The 17,214-nt window shown below is 38.0% G+C and overlaps 1 long non-coding RNA gene across 1 annotated transcript in view; it reads right to left on the bottom strand.

The window, feature by feature from the left end:
• The window catches only part of LOC309631847, a 410,290-nt gene that overhangs the window by 182,169 nt on the left and 210,907 nt on the right, over positions 1–17,214 (bottom strand). The window lies entirely within an intron of this gene.

Raw genomic sequence — 17,214 nt, 5'->3', positions numbered from 1 at the left:
AACACTCCCACAAGTGTGCAAAGATGCGTGTTCAGGTAAATTCAGTGGAGCATTGTTTGTACCAGGGAACAATGGAAAGAGCTTAAATATTTATCAATCTAGGATTTAATAAATAAGTCATGATGCATCCTATAACCTGTAGACAACAGTTAAAGAATATTTATTAATTTAGAAAAAAGTCCAACATACGCAGTTATATTTTCCATTTAAAATATAGAAGAGTAGTGATTAAACTGGAGGGTGGGCATGATGGAGACAGTCTGTCTTGAGTGCAGGCAATGTAGGCAATAAAAATGATAGAGAATTTCAGCACAGTAATAAAACCAACTACAAGTGGTCTGCCTTTTATTGTTACCATGAGCTAGTAGTTTACACAATATAAATCAAACAATGCCCCTCCCTCTGGGGTAGGTCACTCCCATTGCACACTTGGACCCCTGCCCTTGATTGGCTATTGCTGAAGATGAGAAGATGGGTGAGTAAGAGATGAGGAGGGGAGGGGAGAGGGAAAAGAATGCTAATAAGTAGTAAATTTGGGCATGGCCCTGAGTGTTTCAAATGTGGAATCGTAATGTAAGTTTTTGCTGTTTCATGAAGAGTCTTATATGCTGTGACATGGGATTTAGCAAACAGAGTCTTTGTAAATAAAGTTTTATTGCAACACAGACACGATTATTCTTTTATGCTTGTCTAGGTTGCTTTCCTCCTACAGTAACAGGGTTGAGTAGTTGCAACAGAAACTGTTTAAGACCTGAAAAGCCTAAAATATTAAGCATCTGACCATTTACAGAAAAAGCTTATGGACCCCTGCTATAAGTAATGGAATATTTTAATTCTATTCAAGAACAATTATTTCCTATTAGGTTTGAATTACTTTACTCAATTATTGAATTAGATGTTAATGGCTATTTTGGTCACCAGCAATTTCTTTCACATTTAATAAATGTTTCGTATGAATTTCTAGTTTACATATTTCAGCATTTTTGTGCGATTTATGAGCAATCTATGGAAAAGTTGTCAGCCTTTTAACTAAATAACTGAGACTTTTCTATTCAGTAAGTAGTCCTTATTTATAGAGCCATGTTTGAATGCTGGGGGTTTTGTGTCTCCTGACTCTTTAGAAGTAATATAATAAATATTTTATTTAATAAAATATGAAGGTAAAATAAAAAGTATTTTATTTCTGCCCCTTTCCATAAATATATGTAGAAGGCATGATTACCAAGTTGCTACCTAGTTTTGGTGAATATGTCTTACCTGTCCCCGCAATTAAGTGCTCATTAAGTTCCAGGAACAGACCTACTGTGTTTATTCAAAACTACATGACTTCCATTAAATTATAGAATCATCCCCTGAAAGAAGTCCAAGTGATTTACACAGGGCCACATTTTAACATATAGTTTAGGTTGTGCTCTCACTTGAAAGTCCATTATTTTTTTATGAACCCACCCCGTACCCTCAATGGTTTACAGGTATCCTCCATATCTTTCTTAGCAGAATGTTTGCCAGTAGCAGCTGTTCTATAAACTTGAATCAGTTGAATTGTGTGTTTTCTTCTGATCTCACATTGAAGTGTTTGTTGAATAGAGTGATAGGAAACCAAAGCTCCCAGAATACAAGGAAAAAGAGATTGTTGTTATTCGGTAGCATGTTTTCAGAGAAGACGAAGTCTCTAGAGTTTTACCAAACCTGCCCTGGAGTTAGGCCTGTCCAGTCCTAATCAACTTTTCCCGCTGGAGATTCGTTTCATTATTCGGTCTTATAAATGGCACATCACAATATTGGTCATTTTTTTTTTCCTTTTAAAATCATTGCCTTCCTCTGATTTATTCATTTTACCATTAACTACTGAGCACTTCGCATGCATGAGACTCTTTTCTAGCCACACGGGAGTATTAAACTAGACAAAATCTCTGTCCTCAGAGGAGCTTATGTTCTACATTCAAATGTAGATATTCTTGTTCATATTCGCTCTCCCTTTTCCACCCCTGCTCCTGCTCATGTCTTCAAATTTTATCACTACTAAACTAAACCTTTTGCCATGGGATTCTTAGTAAAACGGCAGGCTGAATGCTTATCAATTCTCCACTTCCCAATTGTTTCTTTGTTGAAGGAGGCAGCAAAAATACTCCGTCACTCCCAGAGAGGCTCAGCCCTTGCAGACCTGTGATTTCCCTGGGGGAAAGTAATGCCCACCTGCCCATGCCGAGTCCTGGCAGGGTAGGCTCTGTCCTGCTGACCTTCAGGACCTGCAGGAAAGTTAAAAGCTGAGAGAGGCTGCCTCTTAAACTTAAGAAGACTGGAAAGATTCTCAGTAGTTGATATCTGGTCTGCAGTTTTGTTTTGCAATCATTTTGAGTGTTGTTTTTGTTGACCTGAAACAAATAGACTGCCAGATGTTTCTCTAGCATAGATGGGTTTAGTCAGGAGCAGCAGAGAATTGTACTTGGGAGTCTGCAAGCATGGCGAGCTATGTGCAAGTCCCAGCAGGGCTAGGGAAGGAGAAAACTTTTATGGAGAGGAAAAGGAAGTTGTGAGAACAAAAAACAAAATGTTTGTGGCTTTTCATTGGCTGAGTCCTTGCCAGGAAAGAAGAGGAGATTTCTTCTTCCTGTTGGGCTCTGTTACTATGGCAGGGTGTGCGAGCGCCCCCTTCTGGTCTCCCAAGTCTATTTAATTGAGATTTCTGTTCACTTGTTTTTACATTTCTAAATTATATACCCCAGCAAAAGATGTATGGAAAAAAATGAGAGAAGAATAGCAACATCAGGCGATAAAGTGGATGGTTTATAAAGTAGCAAGCACATATATGTAAAATACAACCTCAAAGAGTACGTGTAAAGAAATAAACTAACAGATGCAGTGTAGTTGAGAGAAGCTCTCTGTGGAGAAATCAAGCAATGACTTGAGCAGGCACATTGCAAAAATAATTGAATTTGAATGAGATTTAGAGGGATCAGTTTAATGAGGAATTATGTTTAGCTGAACAGAAACTAAGAAGATAATTTGAATGGAGCTGAACTAAATTTCATGACAGATGTTCGTGTGGTTTGTACACATACCTTGAACTTGTACAAAATTGTGGTGTTGGTATTTACCAAAAACTTTCCTACTTTGGGCTGAAATTTAAAATAATTTCAACAATTTGCTTCATTCTAAATATTTGATCCAAATTATGCTTTTCATACTTTTTAGAATACAAATCAACTAAAGCAGATTTTGCTCATATAAATCACACACACATATATATATGTAATGAGATTTTGCATAGTCTAAATAAAAATTGCCTTTTCTTATACACTCACAAATAAAAGAGATTTGATCACTGTTTTGGAAATGTCCACCAAATAATAAAATCTTCTCTGGGGACGTTATTAATAGGCCAATCTGATGAAAAGGAAAAGACACATTGAAATGCAGAACATGTTCTTCTTGAAAAGATTGATGTATTAAATATTTATACAAGCACATTAAATTGGCAAGTGTATGAAAACATTATTACGTATTCATCACCTTCACATCTCATCTTTTTGAAAAGAACTTCTTTCCTATAAAACTAAAATGGATGACTATAAGTTTTCTAAAGTCACATTTTTCAAATTTCATAACATGGGCTAGTTTGTTTTTCAGAGTTTATATTAATTCACGTAAGTAACAAAATGAATGTTGGGACTAGAAAAGACTCCTTGCATTTATTCAAAATACAAGGAGTCAAGTACCATTTCATCCTCAGCCTTTCTCCGTAACCCTGCCCTGGAGCCTTCATATAAAAGTTGCTCCCCAAGAGTGAATATTCACTTTGAGGAATAAATGAGCTCTTTTAGGTCATGGAGTCATTTAGCAAACAACTGGTTCTGTGGCAAACCTAAATGTCAAAAGGAAATTAATGTATTTCCAAAGTACCTAACTTCTCCTAGAGTGTAATAAGTCCAAAATTTTATGGTCTTTGGAAAGTGTTACTTAAATTAAAATTTAAATTGACTACACTTCTCATTAAAAGCTAGAAAGTTGAAATGATTTTATAGAGGCTCTAAAAATATTCATGTTTAATATAAACTGCCATATTCTGCTGATATAGTGTTCTGTATTCTAAGCTTGCTTGCTTTCTTCTCCATTTCTACCTCTTTTTCCAGCTGACCTCAGTGCTTATTTGATTTTTACCCTACTTCTATTACTGTGTGCTTATTTGATTTTTACCCCACTTCTATTACTATTTTACTCCTATAGCATCCAACTTTTTCATCCCTCTGCCCATTTCCACAAGCTTCTCTTACTTTACTGCTCCCTTCTGCTTGCATCTCTTTCCTTTTTCACCTTTCTCCCCCTCTTTGATGTTTTAAAAGACTGCCACTTTAATTTGTTATCTTTCCTCACTTTGAGTCCTCACCATCTCTGTGTTTTGATAGTTTATTCTTGGTAACAACCCTAGGGTGGGGTAGTAATTCATTGGTGTTGGCTCTATTTAATTTAACTTGCCTATTCCTACCATACATCATAGTAAAAAATAATCTATATTGTAACATGGAAGAGATGGAGGAGGAGGAGAAAGGAAAAGGTCAGAGTGTGGCTCTAGTTGGCTAATTTTAAAAGAAACTTGGAGTTTAAGGCTGGCTGAAATTGACTTCTTCTGTAATCCAAACCTCTGTTTGTCTGTGTGTGGCCATTCTGTAGCCATTTTTCCTTTACTATCCAAACACACTCACTGCAGCCCCATCCTATGTGCTGTATAAAAGGTCCCCTGCCTCCTCCAAATCTCTGAACATTTTCAGGTTTTTGTTCACTGCTCATTACTATTCCCATGCTCCTGCTGAAGGCTGGATTCCTTCTCTGTTTTTCCCCTTTCCTGCACTGCTTTCTCTTCCCCGTCCTGTCTCTCCATAGGCATGAAATGCAAACCATGCTCACTCGATCCCTAAAGCACCATTTTTTAAGAAAATCAAAAACTCATGTACTGAAGAATGGGGGCTAAAGGATAGTGATTAAGCTCAGGACAGCACAGAACAGATAGTAGCATCAAAGTAAAACTAAGTTGTGTAGTTTGACAGCTGCCTCGTCATGCCCACCTCGGTCCTGCTTGCCATTTTGTGCCAGATTATTTGCTCCCAAGAGATTGTTTCCCACATCCTCCTCTTCCCCCCATTCAGGGACCTCCAACCATGTTCTCCTGTGGTCAGGAAAATATTCTATATTCTTGCTACTTTATTACGCAGAGTGATTTATTTCATTTTGTATAACCACTGTATTTATTTCCCATGGCTGCTGTACCAGTTTACCACAAGCTGTGTGGCTTAAAACAACAGAAATTGATTGTCTCACAGTTCTTGAGGTCAGAAGTCTGAAATCAAGGTGTCAGCAAGGCCATGCTCCCTCCGAGGCTCTAGAGGAGATTCCTTGCCTTGCCCCTTCCCAGCTTCTGGTGGTGCCAGGCATTTTTTGGTTTGTGGCTGCATCACCAATTTCTGTCTCCTTCTTCGCATGACCTCCTCTTCTCTGTCTCTTATAAGGATACTTGTCACTGGAGCCACTAGAGTGGACTCACTAGAGTCCACTTGAGTAATCCAAAACGGTTTCATCTCAAGATCCTTAAGTGAATTACATCTGCAAAGACACTTTTTCCAAATAAGGTAACCTTCACAGGTTCCGGGAATTAGGGCAGGGGCATATCTTTGGGGGAGCCATCACTCAGCCCATTACACAGTCTATCTAAGCAGACTCTGGTTTTCTCAACCTTCACAACAAGAGACAGACAAAATTTCCCCATTTAATTTAAAGAAGAAAAAGTAATTCTGTCCCTCAGCATAATTCTATAGTCCTTCTAGGGCTCTTAGAGTGAATTACTGTTAGATTTTAAGTGATGTTTGTCTTCTCATGAAAAGACTCCAACCCGTTAAAAATGGTTAAAATGACATAACAGTTTAAAATGTGGGAAAATTATTTATAATATCAAAAACTTAAATAAAATTTGTATATATTTATACAAATGCCTTTATAATTTATGTTTGTGTATGTGTTTGTGTATATACATGTATTTGTAAAAGTACGTTTGTAATCATTATGTACTACAGCTGTGTATTGTGCTTAATCTTAACAAATGATAAATCTTTTCAATATTTTAACATATTTTTTAATTTACTATTTTTATTTTTTAATTTTAGTTAATTAGGACATATATAATCATTATAGGAAATATAAATAAACAGAAAAATTAATCACTTGAAATTCTACCACAAAAAAATATAACCAATTTTGGGACACATACATCCTTATTTTTCTCAAGAAATTATGTCCACATAAATCCATACCTGTAATAGGTATATGAGGCTATACCTGTAACAACATCTACATTTATTTATAATTTTGATACTAACAAACTTGAATCATACAATACTGTTCTATACCAGATTTTTTCATTTCTCCAGTTAATGTTATGTTACACTTTTAATTTTAAATTGTTTTATAATAGTATCATTATTCCATATATAACATATATGTATATATAGTACATCATTGTTTTGACGCTCCGTAAATTATTATCATTAGAGATTATTTTCACTATTAAAATGAACACTGTTAATAAATATACTGTGTTTATTACATCTTTATAAATGTGTATAATTATTCCTTTAGGATTGTGTATAATCTTTATAAATGTATATAATTATTTCTTTAGGATTAATTCTCATAGATGAATTTGTTGGGTCATAAAGTGTGTGGTATGTTGTGGCAGAGACCGCTAGTCAGTCACCTATCCAAATTTCTATTCTTCTTTGCCTCCTGAGTAGTACCAGGAATTTCATTTCCCAGCCTCACTTGCAGTTGGGTGTGACTGAGTTCTAGCCAATGGAATAGAAGAGTGTGTCTCTTTTATGCCATCTGTGGGTTAAGGTTATTAACAAGCAGATGTACTTCCTCCAGGTCCTCTTCTCCTAGGCTGCCTGTAAACAGCAGAGGAAGAGGTCTGAAGGACAGAAGAAAGCTGTGCCCCTTAGCCACTATGTGGAGGGAGCTATCCTTTCACTGGACCAGGAATATCTACCTCAGGGGTTAGTCGATGGAAAAATAAACTTCTGTCGTTTTTGAGCCGTTACATTCTTAGGGTCTTTTAACAATTACTGTTCTATGCTAAGTAATACACTTGGTTTTAGAAGTTTTGATACGTACTGTTAAATTGCATTTCTCAGTCTAAGCAGTGGGGTTATCCCTGCTGCTTTTCAACCAAGATTACACTCAAATGTTTATGATTAATTTTAATATTTACTAGAAAAGGCCTGCCAACACTTTCTAGAGGTTCTCCTACATTTATTCTTGCACATGACCATTATAATCATGTTGCCAATTTTCCTAAAAAGTCTTAGGGCAGATTGTTAAGGCTGCAGCTGATGCAAAACTATTAACTCTATCATTCTTTCATCATTAAACCTTATATAGTCTTCTAATTATTGATTGTTATGTTGCTGTGATAAAATGTTTTCTACATATAGATTTCCAGAGGTAGATAATTTCCTTGTATCAATTTCCCAGAAATGTGGGAATTCGGAAAAATGGTAGGACTAAATCTACACTTTTTCATATGGGTTGTAGTTTGTCTTTTATAAGGAATATGTAAAGACAGTCTCATCAGAGTAAGACAGTTTGGCCCCTAAGTCATTATCATTGTGTTTTGATATTAATATTAATTTTTTAAATATAAAGAAAAAATTTTACCTCAAGGTTAATTTAATTGCATTTCTTGAGTATCAAAATTGAACTTGAAATGAGGTTCAAATGGTTTAAATTCCTTTAATGTAAATTATTATCTTTGTCCACTTATTTTTTGGAGTATTGATTTGAATAAAGTTTACATATTATTGATGGATTATCCTTCTGGTGATCTGTATTTAATTAAAGCTTCTTTGATTTGTTTCTACTTAATTCAACAATTCATCAGGAACTTAGATTCATATAAGGTGTGTGACCTGTGTATCTAAATTAATTTATCCAGAAATTGCTAATTAATTATTGTCATTTATTAATTAACTAATATTCCCTTCTCTGTTACTTCCATGTGTTACCTATGTCAAATAAAATTTTTTGTTATAAAGTTTCTTTCAGACATATTTACTATGTTCTATTCTCTTTATACTTATCTTTGTTCTAGAGCATAAAGTTCTGATTATTGGTGTTTTAAAAAGTGACTTGATACCTGATTGAACTGGCCTCAGTTATGCTACTAAAAATATTTTTGAGCATCTCTCTTATTATATTTTTGCATTTTAAAAAAGGTTTGTTTAATGGCAAGAAAACAATTGGGAACTATCTTAAAGGGCATCATACAAACTCCACAAAGCAACTTATGTAAAAGTATCTTTTAAAAACTGATAGAGGTGGACCTTCAAGATGGCAGAGGACTAAGACGTGGAGATCACCTTCCTCCCCACAAATACATCAGAAATACATCTACATGTGGAACAACTCCTACAGATCACCTACTGAACGCTGGCAGAAGACCTCAGACTTCCCCAAAGGCAAGAAAATCCCCACGTACCTGGGTAGGGCAAAAGCAAAAAGAAAAAACAGAGACAAAAAATAGGGACAGGACCCGCACCTCTGGGAGGGAGCTGTGAAGGAGGAAAGGTTTCCACACACTAGGAAGCCCCTTCACTGGGGGAGATGGGGGGTAGGTGGGGGGGAACATTGGAGCCGCGGAGAGCGTGGCAACAGGAGTGCAAAGGGCAAAGTGGAGAGATTCCTGCATAGAGGATCTGTGCCAACCAGCACTCACCAGCCTGAGAGGCTTGTCTGCTCACCCACTGGGGCAGGTGGGGGCTGGGAGCTGAGGCTTGGGCTTCGGAGGTCAGATCCCAGGGAGAGGACTGGTGTTGGCTGTGTGAACACAGCCTGAAGAGGGCTAGTGCACCACAGCTAGCCGGGAGGGAGTCCAGGGAAAACTCTGGACCTGCCTAAGAGGCAAGAGACCATTGTTTCAGGGTGCGCAAGGAGAGGGGATTCCTTCCCTGTCTGCCCACAGAAGTCAGAGCACCACCTAAATGAGCTCCAGAGATGGGCATGAGCCACGGCTACCAACTTGGACACCAGAGACGGACATGAAATGCTAACACTGCTGCTGCAGCCACCAAGAAGCCTGTGTGCAAGCACAGGTCACTATCCACAGCCCCCCAGGAGCCTGTGATCCAGGGACAACTTCCGCAGGAGAACACACAGCGCACCTCAGGCTGTTGCAAATTCATGCTGGCCTCTGCCGCCACAGGCTCGCCACACATTCCAATTATAACTACCGTACTCCTCGCTCCCCCCAGCATCAGTGAGCCAGAGCCCCCTAATCAGCCACTGCTTTAACCCCGTCCTGTCTGGGACAGAACAGAGGCCTGAGGGCAATGTACATGCAGAGGTGAGGCCAAAACCAAAGCTGAACCCCAGGAGCTGTGCGAATAAAGAAGAGAAAGGGAAATTTCTCCATGCAGCCTCAAGAGCAGTGGATTAAATCCCCAAAATCAACTTGATATACCCTGCATCTGTGGAATACCTGAATAGACAATGAATCCACCCAAAATTGAGGTGGTGGACTTTGGGAGCAACTACTTGGGGTTTGCTGTCTGCGACTGATTTGTTTCTGATTTTTATGTTTATCTTAGTTTCCTTTTTTACGCTTGTCATCATTGGTGGATTTGTTTATTGGTTTAGTTGCTCTCTTCTTTTTAAAAAATTATTATTCTTCTTCTATTTTAATATATTTTTATTCTGCCTTTCTTTCAAACCTTTTGTCTGAGCCATGTGGCTAACAGGGTCTTGATGCTCAGGCCTGGTTTCAAGCCTGAGCCTCTGAGGTGGGAGAGATGAGTTCAGGACGTTTGACTTCCAGAGACCTCCCGGCGCCACGTAATATCAGTCGGTGAGAGCTCTGCCAGAGATCTCCGTCTCAATGCTAAGACCCAACTCCACCAAACAGCCAGCAACCTCCTGTGCTGGACACCCCATACCAAACAACTAGCAAAACAGGAACACAACCCCAACCAAGCAGAGAGGCTGCCTAAAATCATACTAAGTTCACAGACACCCCAAAACACACTACCAGACGCAGCCCTGCCCACCAGAAAGACAAGATCCATGCCAACCCACCAGAACACAGGCACCAGTCCCCTCCACCAGGAAGCCTACACAAGTCACTGAACCAACCTTACCCACTGGGGGGAGGCAAAAAAAACAATAGGAACTACAAACCTGCAGCCTGTGAAAAGGAGACCCCAACACAGTAAGTTAAGCAAAATGAGAAGACAGAGAAATATGCAGCAGACGAAGCAGCAAGGTAAAAACCCACCAGACCAAACAAATGAAGAGGAAATAGGCAGTCTACCTGAAAAACAATTCAGAGTAATGCTAGTAAAGATGATCAAAAATCTTGGAAATAGAATGGAGAAAATACCAGAAACGTTTAACAGGGACCTAGAAGAACTAAAGAGCAAACAAACAATGATGAAAAACATAATAAATGAAATTAAAAATTCTCTAGAAGGAATCAATAGCAACATAACCGAGGCAGAAGAAGAGATAAGTGACCTGGAAGATAAAATAGTGGAAATAGCTACCGCAAAGCAGAATAAAGAAAAAAGAATGAAAAGAATTGAGGACAGTCTCAGAGACCAATGGGAAAACATTAAATGCAGCAACATTTGAATTATAGCAGTCCCAGAAAAAGAAGAGATAAAGGAAAGGGACTGAGAAAATATTTGAAGAGATGATAGTTGGGTAGTCACGGTACTGAGGCAACTGGAGAGTGAGCTGCATTGCCGTGTGGATGACAGGCTCTTGGTGCTCCACCCAGGCATCAGGGCTGTGCCTCTGAGGTGAGAGAGCCAAGTTCAGGACATTGGTCCACCAGAGACCTCCCAGCTCCACGTAATATCAAATGGCGAAAATCTCCCAGAGATCTCCATCTCAATGCCAAGTTCCAGCTCAACTCAATGATCAGCAAGCTACAGTGCTGGACACCTTATGCCAAACTAGCAAGACAGGAACACAACCCCACCCATTAGCAGAGAGGCTGCCTAAAATCATAATAAGGTCACAGACACCCCAAAACACACCACAAGACGTGGACCTGCCCACCAGAAAGACAAGATCCAGCCTCATCCACCAGAACACAGGCACTAGTCCCCTCCACCAGGAAGCCTACACAACCCACTGAACCAAACTTACCCACTGGGGGAAGACATCAAAAACAACGGGAACTACGAACCTGCAGCCTGTGAAAAGGAGACCCCAAACACAGTAAGTTAAGCAAAATGAGAAGACACAGAAACACACAGCAGATGAAGGAGCAAGGTAAAAACGCTAACAAATGAAGAGGAAATAGGCAGTCTACCTGAAAAAGAACTCAGAGTAATGATAGTAAAGATGATCCAAAATCTTGGAAACAGAATGCAGAAAATACAAGAAATGTTTAACAAGGACCTAGAAGAACTAAAGCACAAACAATGATGAACAACACAATAAATGAGATTAATAATACTCTAGAAGGAATCAATAGCAGAATAACTGAGACAGAAGAACGGATAAGTGACCTGGAAGATAAAATAGTGGAAATAACTGCCACAGAGCAGAATAAAGAAAAAAGGATGAAAAGAATTGAGGACAGTTTCAGAGACATCTGGGACAACATTAAATGCACCAACATTCGAATTATAGGGGTCCCAGAAGAAGAAGAGAAAAAGAAAGGGACTGAGAAAATATTTGAAGAGATTATAGTTGAAAACTTCCATAATATGGGAAAGGAAATAGTTAATCAAGTTCAACAAACAAAGAGAGTCCCATACAGGATAAATCCAAGGAGAAACACACCAAGACACATATTAATCAAACTACCAAAAATTAAATACAAAGAAAAAATATTAAAAGCAGCAAGGGAAAAACAACAAATAACATACAAGGGAACCCCCATAAGGTTAAAAGCTGATCTTTCAGCAGAAACTCTGCAAGCCAGAAGGGAGTGGCAGGACATATTTAAAGTGATGAAAGGGAAAAACCTACGACCAAGATTACTCTACCCAGCAAGGATCTCATTCATATTTGACAGAAAAATTAAAACCTTTACACACAAGCAAAAGCTAAGAGAATTCAGCACCACCAAACCAGCTTTACAACAAATGCTAAAGGAAATTCTCTAGGCAGGAAACACAAGAGAAGGAAAAGACTTAAAATAACAAACCCAAAACAATTAAGAAAATGGTAAAAGGAACATACCTATCGATAATTACCTTAAATGTAAATGGATTAAATGCTTCAACCAAAAGACATAGACTGGCTGAATGGATACAAAAACAAGACCCATATATATGCTGTCTACAAGAGACCCACTTCAGACCTAGGGACACCTACAGACTGAAAGTGAGGGGATGGAAAAAGATATTCCGTGGAAAAGGCAATCAAAAGAAAGCTGGAGTAGCAATTCTCATATCAGACAAAATAGACTTTAAAATAAAGACTATTACAAGAGACAAAGAAGGACACTACATAATGATCAAGGGATCAATCCAAGAAGAAGATATAACAATTGTAAATATTTATGTACCCAACATAGGAGCACCTCAATACATAAGGCAAATACTAACAGCCATAAAAGGGGAAATCGACAGTAACACAATCATAGTAGGGGACTTTAACACCCCACTTTCACCAGTGGACAGATCATCCAAAATGAAAATAAATAAGGAAACACAAGCTTTAAATGATACTTTAAACAAGATGGACTTAATTGATATTTACAGGCCATTCCATCCAAAAACAACAGAATTCACATACTTCTCAAGTGCTCATGCAATATTCTCCTGGATAGATCATATCTTGGGTCACAAGTCAAGCCTTGGTAAATTTAAGAAAATTGAAATCGTATCAAGTACCTTTTCTGACCACGGCGCTATCAGACTAGATATCAATTACAGAAAAAAAAATCTGTAAAAAATACAAACACTTGGAGGCTAAATACACTAGTTAATAACCAAGAGATCACTGAATAAATCAAAGAGGAAATCAAAAAATACCTAGAAACAAATGACAATGAAAACACGATGACCCAAAACCTATGGGATGCAGCAAAAGAAGTTCTAAGAAGGAAGTTTATAGCAATGCAATCCTACCTTAAGAAAGAAGAAACATCTCAAATAAACAACCTAACCTTACACCTAAAGCAATTAGAGAAAGAAGAACAAAAAAACCCCCAAAGGTAGCAGAAGGAAAGAAATCATAAAGCTCACATCAGAAATAAATGAAAAAGAAATGAAGGAAATGATAGCAAAGATCAATATAACTAAAAACTGGTTCTTTGAGAAGATAAAATTGATAATCCATTTGCCAGACTCATCAAGAAAAAGTAGAAGACTCAAATCAATAGAATTAGAAATGAAAAGGAGAAGTAACTATTGACAGTGCAGAAATACAAAGGATTATGAGAGATTGCTACAAGCAACTCTATGCCAATAAAATGGACAACCTGGAAGAACTGGACAAATTCTTAAAAATGCACAATCTTCCAAGACTGAACCAGGAAGAAATAGAAACTATGAACAGACCAATCACAAGCACTGAAATTGAAACTGTGATTAAAAATCTTCCAACAAACAAAAGCCCAGTACCAGGTGGCTTCACAGGCGAATTCCATCAAACCTTTAGAGAAGAGCTAACACCTATCCTTCTCAAACTCTTCCAAAGTATAGCAGAGGGAAGAACACGCCCAAACTCATTTTACGAGGCCACCATCACCCTGATACCAAAACCAGACAAAGATGTCACAAAAAAAGAAACCTACAGAACACTATCACTGATGAACATAGATGCAAAAATCCTCAGCAAAATACTAGCAAACAGAATCCAACAGCACATTAAAAGGATCATACACCATGATCAAGTGGGGTTTATCCCAGGAATGCAAGGATTCTTCAATATACGCAAATCAATCAATGTGATACACCATATTAAAAAATTGAAGGAGAAAAACCATATGATCATCTCAATAGATGCAGAGAAAGCTTTCGACAAAATTCAACACCCATTTATGATAAAAACCCTGCAGAAACTAGGCATAGAGGGAACTTACCTCAACATAATAAAGGCCATATATGACAAACCCACAGCCAACATCGTGTTCATTGGTGAAAAACTGAAACCATTACCACTAAGATCAGGCACAGGACAAGGTTGCCTACTCCCACCACTTTTATTCAACATAGTTTTGCAAGTTTTAGCCACAGCAATCAGAGAAGAAAAAGGAATAAAAGGAATCCAAATTGGAAAAGAAGAAGTAAAGCTGTCACTGTTTGCAGAGGACATGATACTATACATAGAGAATCCTAAAGATGCTACCAGAAAACTACTAGAGCTAATCAGTGAATTTGGTAAAGTTGCAGGATACAAAATTAATGCACAGAAATGTCTTGCATTCCTATACACTAATGATGAAAAATCTGAAAGTGAAATTAAGAAAACACTCCCATTTACCACAGCAACAAAAAGAATAAAATACCTGGGAATAAATCTACCTAAGGAGACAAAAGACCTGTATGCAGAAAATTATAAGACACTGATGAAAGACATTAAAGATGATACAAATAGATGGAGAGATATACCATGTTCTTGGATTGGAAGAATCAACATTGTGAAAATGACTATACTACCCAAAGCAGTCTACAGATTTAATGCAATCCCTATTAAACTACCACTGGCATTTTTCACAGAACTAGAACAAAAAATTTCACAATTTGTGTGGAAACACAAAAGACCCTGAATGGCCAAAGCAATCTTGAGAAAGAAAAACGGAGCTGGAGGAATCAGGCTCTCAGACTTCAGACTATACTACAAAGCTACAGTAATCAAGACAGTATGGTACTGGCACAAAAACAGACAGATAGATCAATGGAACAGGATAGAAAGCCCAGAGATAAACCCACGCACATATGGTCACCTTATCTTTGACATAGGAGGCAAGAATATACAATGGATTAAAAACAGACTCTTCAATAACTGGTGCGGGGAAAACTGGACAACTACATGTAAAAGAATGAAATTAGAACACTCCCTAACAGCATACACAAAAATAAACTCAAAATGATTAAAGACCTAAATATATGGCCAGACACTATCAAACTCTTAGAGGAAAACTTAGGTAGAACACTCTATGACATAAATCACAGCAAGATCCTTTCTGACCCATCTCCTAGAGAAATGGAAATAAAAACAAAAATGAACAAATGGGACCTAATGAAATTTACAAGCTTTTGCACAGCAAAGGAAACCCTAAACAAGAGAATAAGGCAACCCTCAGGATGGGAGAAAATATTTGCAAACCAAGCAACTGACAAAGGATTAATCCCCAAAGTACACAAGCAGCTCATGCAGCTCAGTATCAAAAAAACCAACAACCCAATTCAAAAATGGGCAGAAGACCTAACTAGACATTTCTCCAAAGAAGATATACAGATGGCCAACAAACTCATGAAAGGATGCTCAACATCACCCATCATTAGAGAAATGCAAATCAAAACTACACTGAGGTATCACCTTAGAAAGGTCAGATGGCCATTATCAAAAAATCTAGAAACAATAAATGCTGGACAGGGTGTGGTGAAAAGGGAACCCTCCTGCACTGTTGGTGGGAATGTAAATTGATACAGCCACTATGGAGAACAGTATGGAGGTTCCTTAAAAAGCTAAAAATAGAACTACCATATGACCCAGCAATCCCACTACTGGGCATATACCCTGAGAAAACCATAATTCCAAAAAGAGTCATTTACCACAATGTTCATTGCAGCTCTATTTACCATAGCCAGGAAATGGAAGCAACCTAAGTGTCCATCGACAGATGAATGGATAAAGAAGATATGGCAGATGTATACAATGGAATATTACTCAGCCATAAAAAGGAACGAAATTGGGTCATTTGTAGAGACGTGGATGGACGTAGAGACTCATGCAGAGTGAAGTAAGTCAGAAAGAGATAAACAAATATTGTATGGTAACACATATACATGGAATCAAAAAAGAAATGATTCTGGGGCTTCCCTGGTGGCGCAGTGGTTGAGAATCTGCCTGCCAATGCAGGCGACACGGGTTCGAGCCCTGGTCTGGGAAGATCCCACATGCCGCGGAGCAACTAGGCCCGTGAGCCACAATTACTGAGCCAGCGCGTCTGGAGCCTGTGCTCCGCAACAAGAGAGGCCGCGATAGTGAGAGGCCCGTGCACCGCGATGAAGAGTGGCCCCCGCTTGCCGCAACTAGAGAAAGCCCTCGCACAGAAACGAAGACCCAACACAGCCATAAATAAATAAATAAAAATTAAAAAAAAAAAAAAAGAAATGATTCTGATGAACCTAGGGTCAGGACAGGAATAAAGATGCAGACGTAGAGAATAGAATTAAGGACACGGGGAAGGGGAAGTGTAAGCTGGGAAGAAGTGAGAGAATAGCATTGACATATATACACTACCAAATATAAAATAGCTAGTGGGAAGCAGGTGCATCGCACAGGGAGATCAGCAGGTGGGAGCGAGATGCAAGAGGGAAGAGATATGGGGATATATGTATACATATAGCTGAGTCACTTTGTTATACAGCAGTAACTAACACAACATTGTAAAGCACTTATACTCCAATAAAGATGTTAAAAAAAAACAAAACTGATAGTCAGTAGGTCACTCTTTCTATTATAGAGGTATCGTAAAATATTCAGGGAGTATTTTGTGTAAAAGCAAGTATATTGTTTATTGAGGTGTAATTGAGATAACATAATATTAGTTTCATGTATACAAGTAATGATTCAATATTTGTATATATTGCAAAATGATCCCAACAATAATTCTAGTTAACATCTGTCACCATATATAGTTACAAAATTTTTTTTCTTGTGATGAGAACTTTCAAGATCCACTTTCCTAGCTCCTTTCAAATATGCATTATAGTATCATTAAGTAGAGTCACTGTGCTGGACCTTACATCCCTATGAACTTATTCATTTATAACTAGAAATTTGTGCCTTTGACCCTCTTCACCTCTTCTCCCCCCACCCCACCTCAGGCAACCACTAATCTGTTTTCTATATCCATGATGTCATCTTTGTTTTGTTTTTTTACAAAAACATGATCTCATCTTTGTTTTGTTTTAAAAGCAGTTTTTTAATGAGAACTGAGAAGTATGTTATTATTTGTTGCTTAAAATAATATTAAAATAA

The sequence above is a fragment of the Balaenoptera borealis genome (genome assembly GCF_965194805.1).
Source record: "Balaenoptera borealis genome assembly, chromosome: 7".
NCBI lineage: Eukaryota > Metazoa > Chordata > Mammalia > Artiodactyla > Balaenopteridae > Balaenoptera > Balaenoptera borealis.
This window is presented reverse-complemented; position numbering and strand designations above follow the sequence as displayed.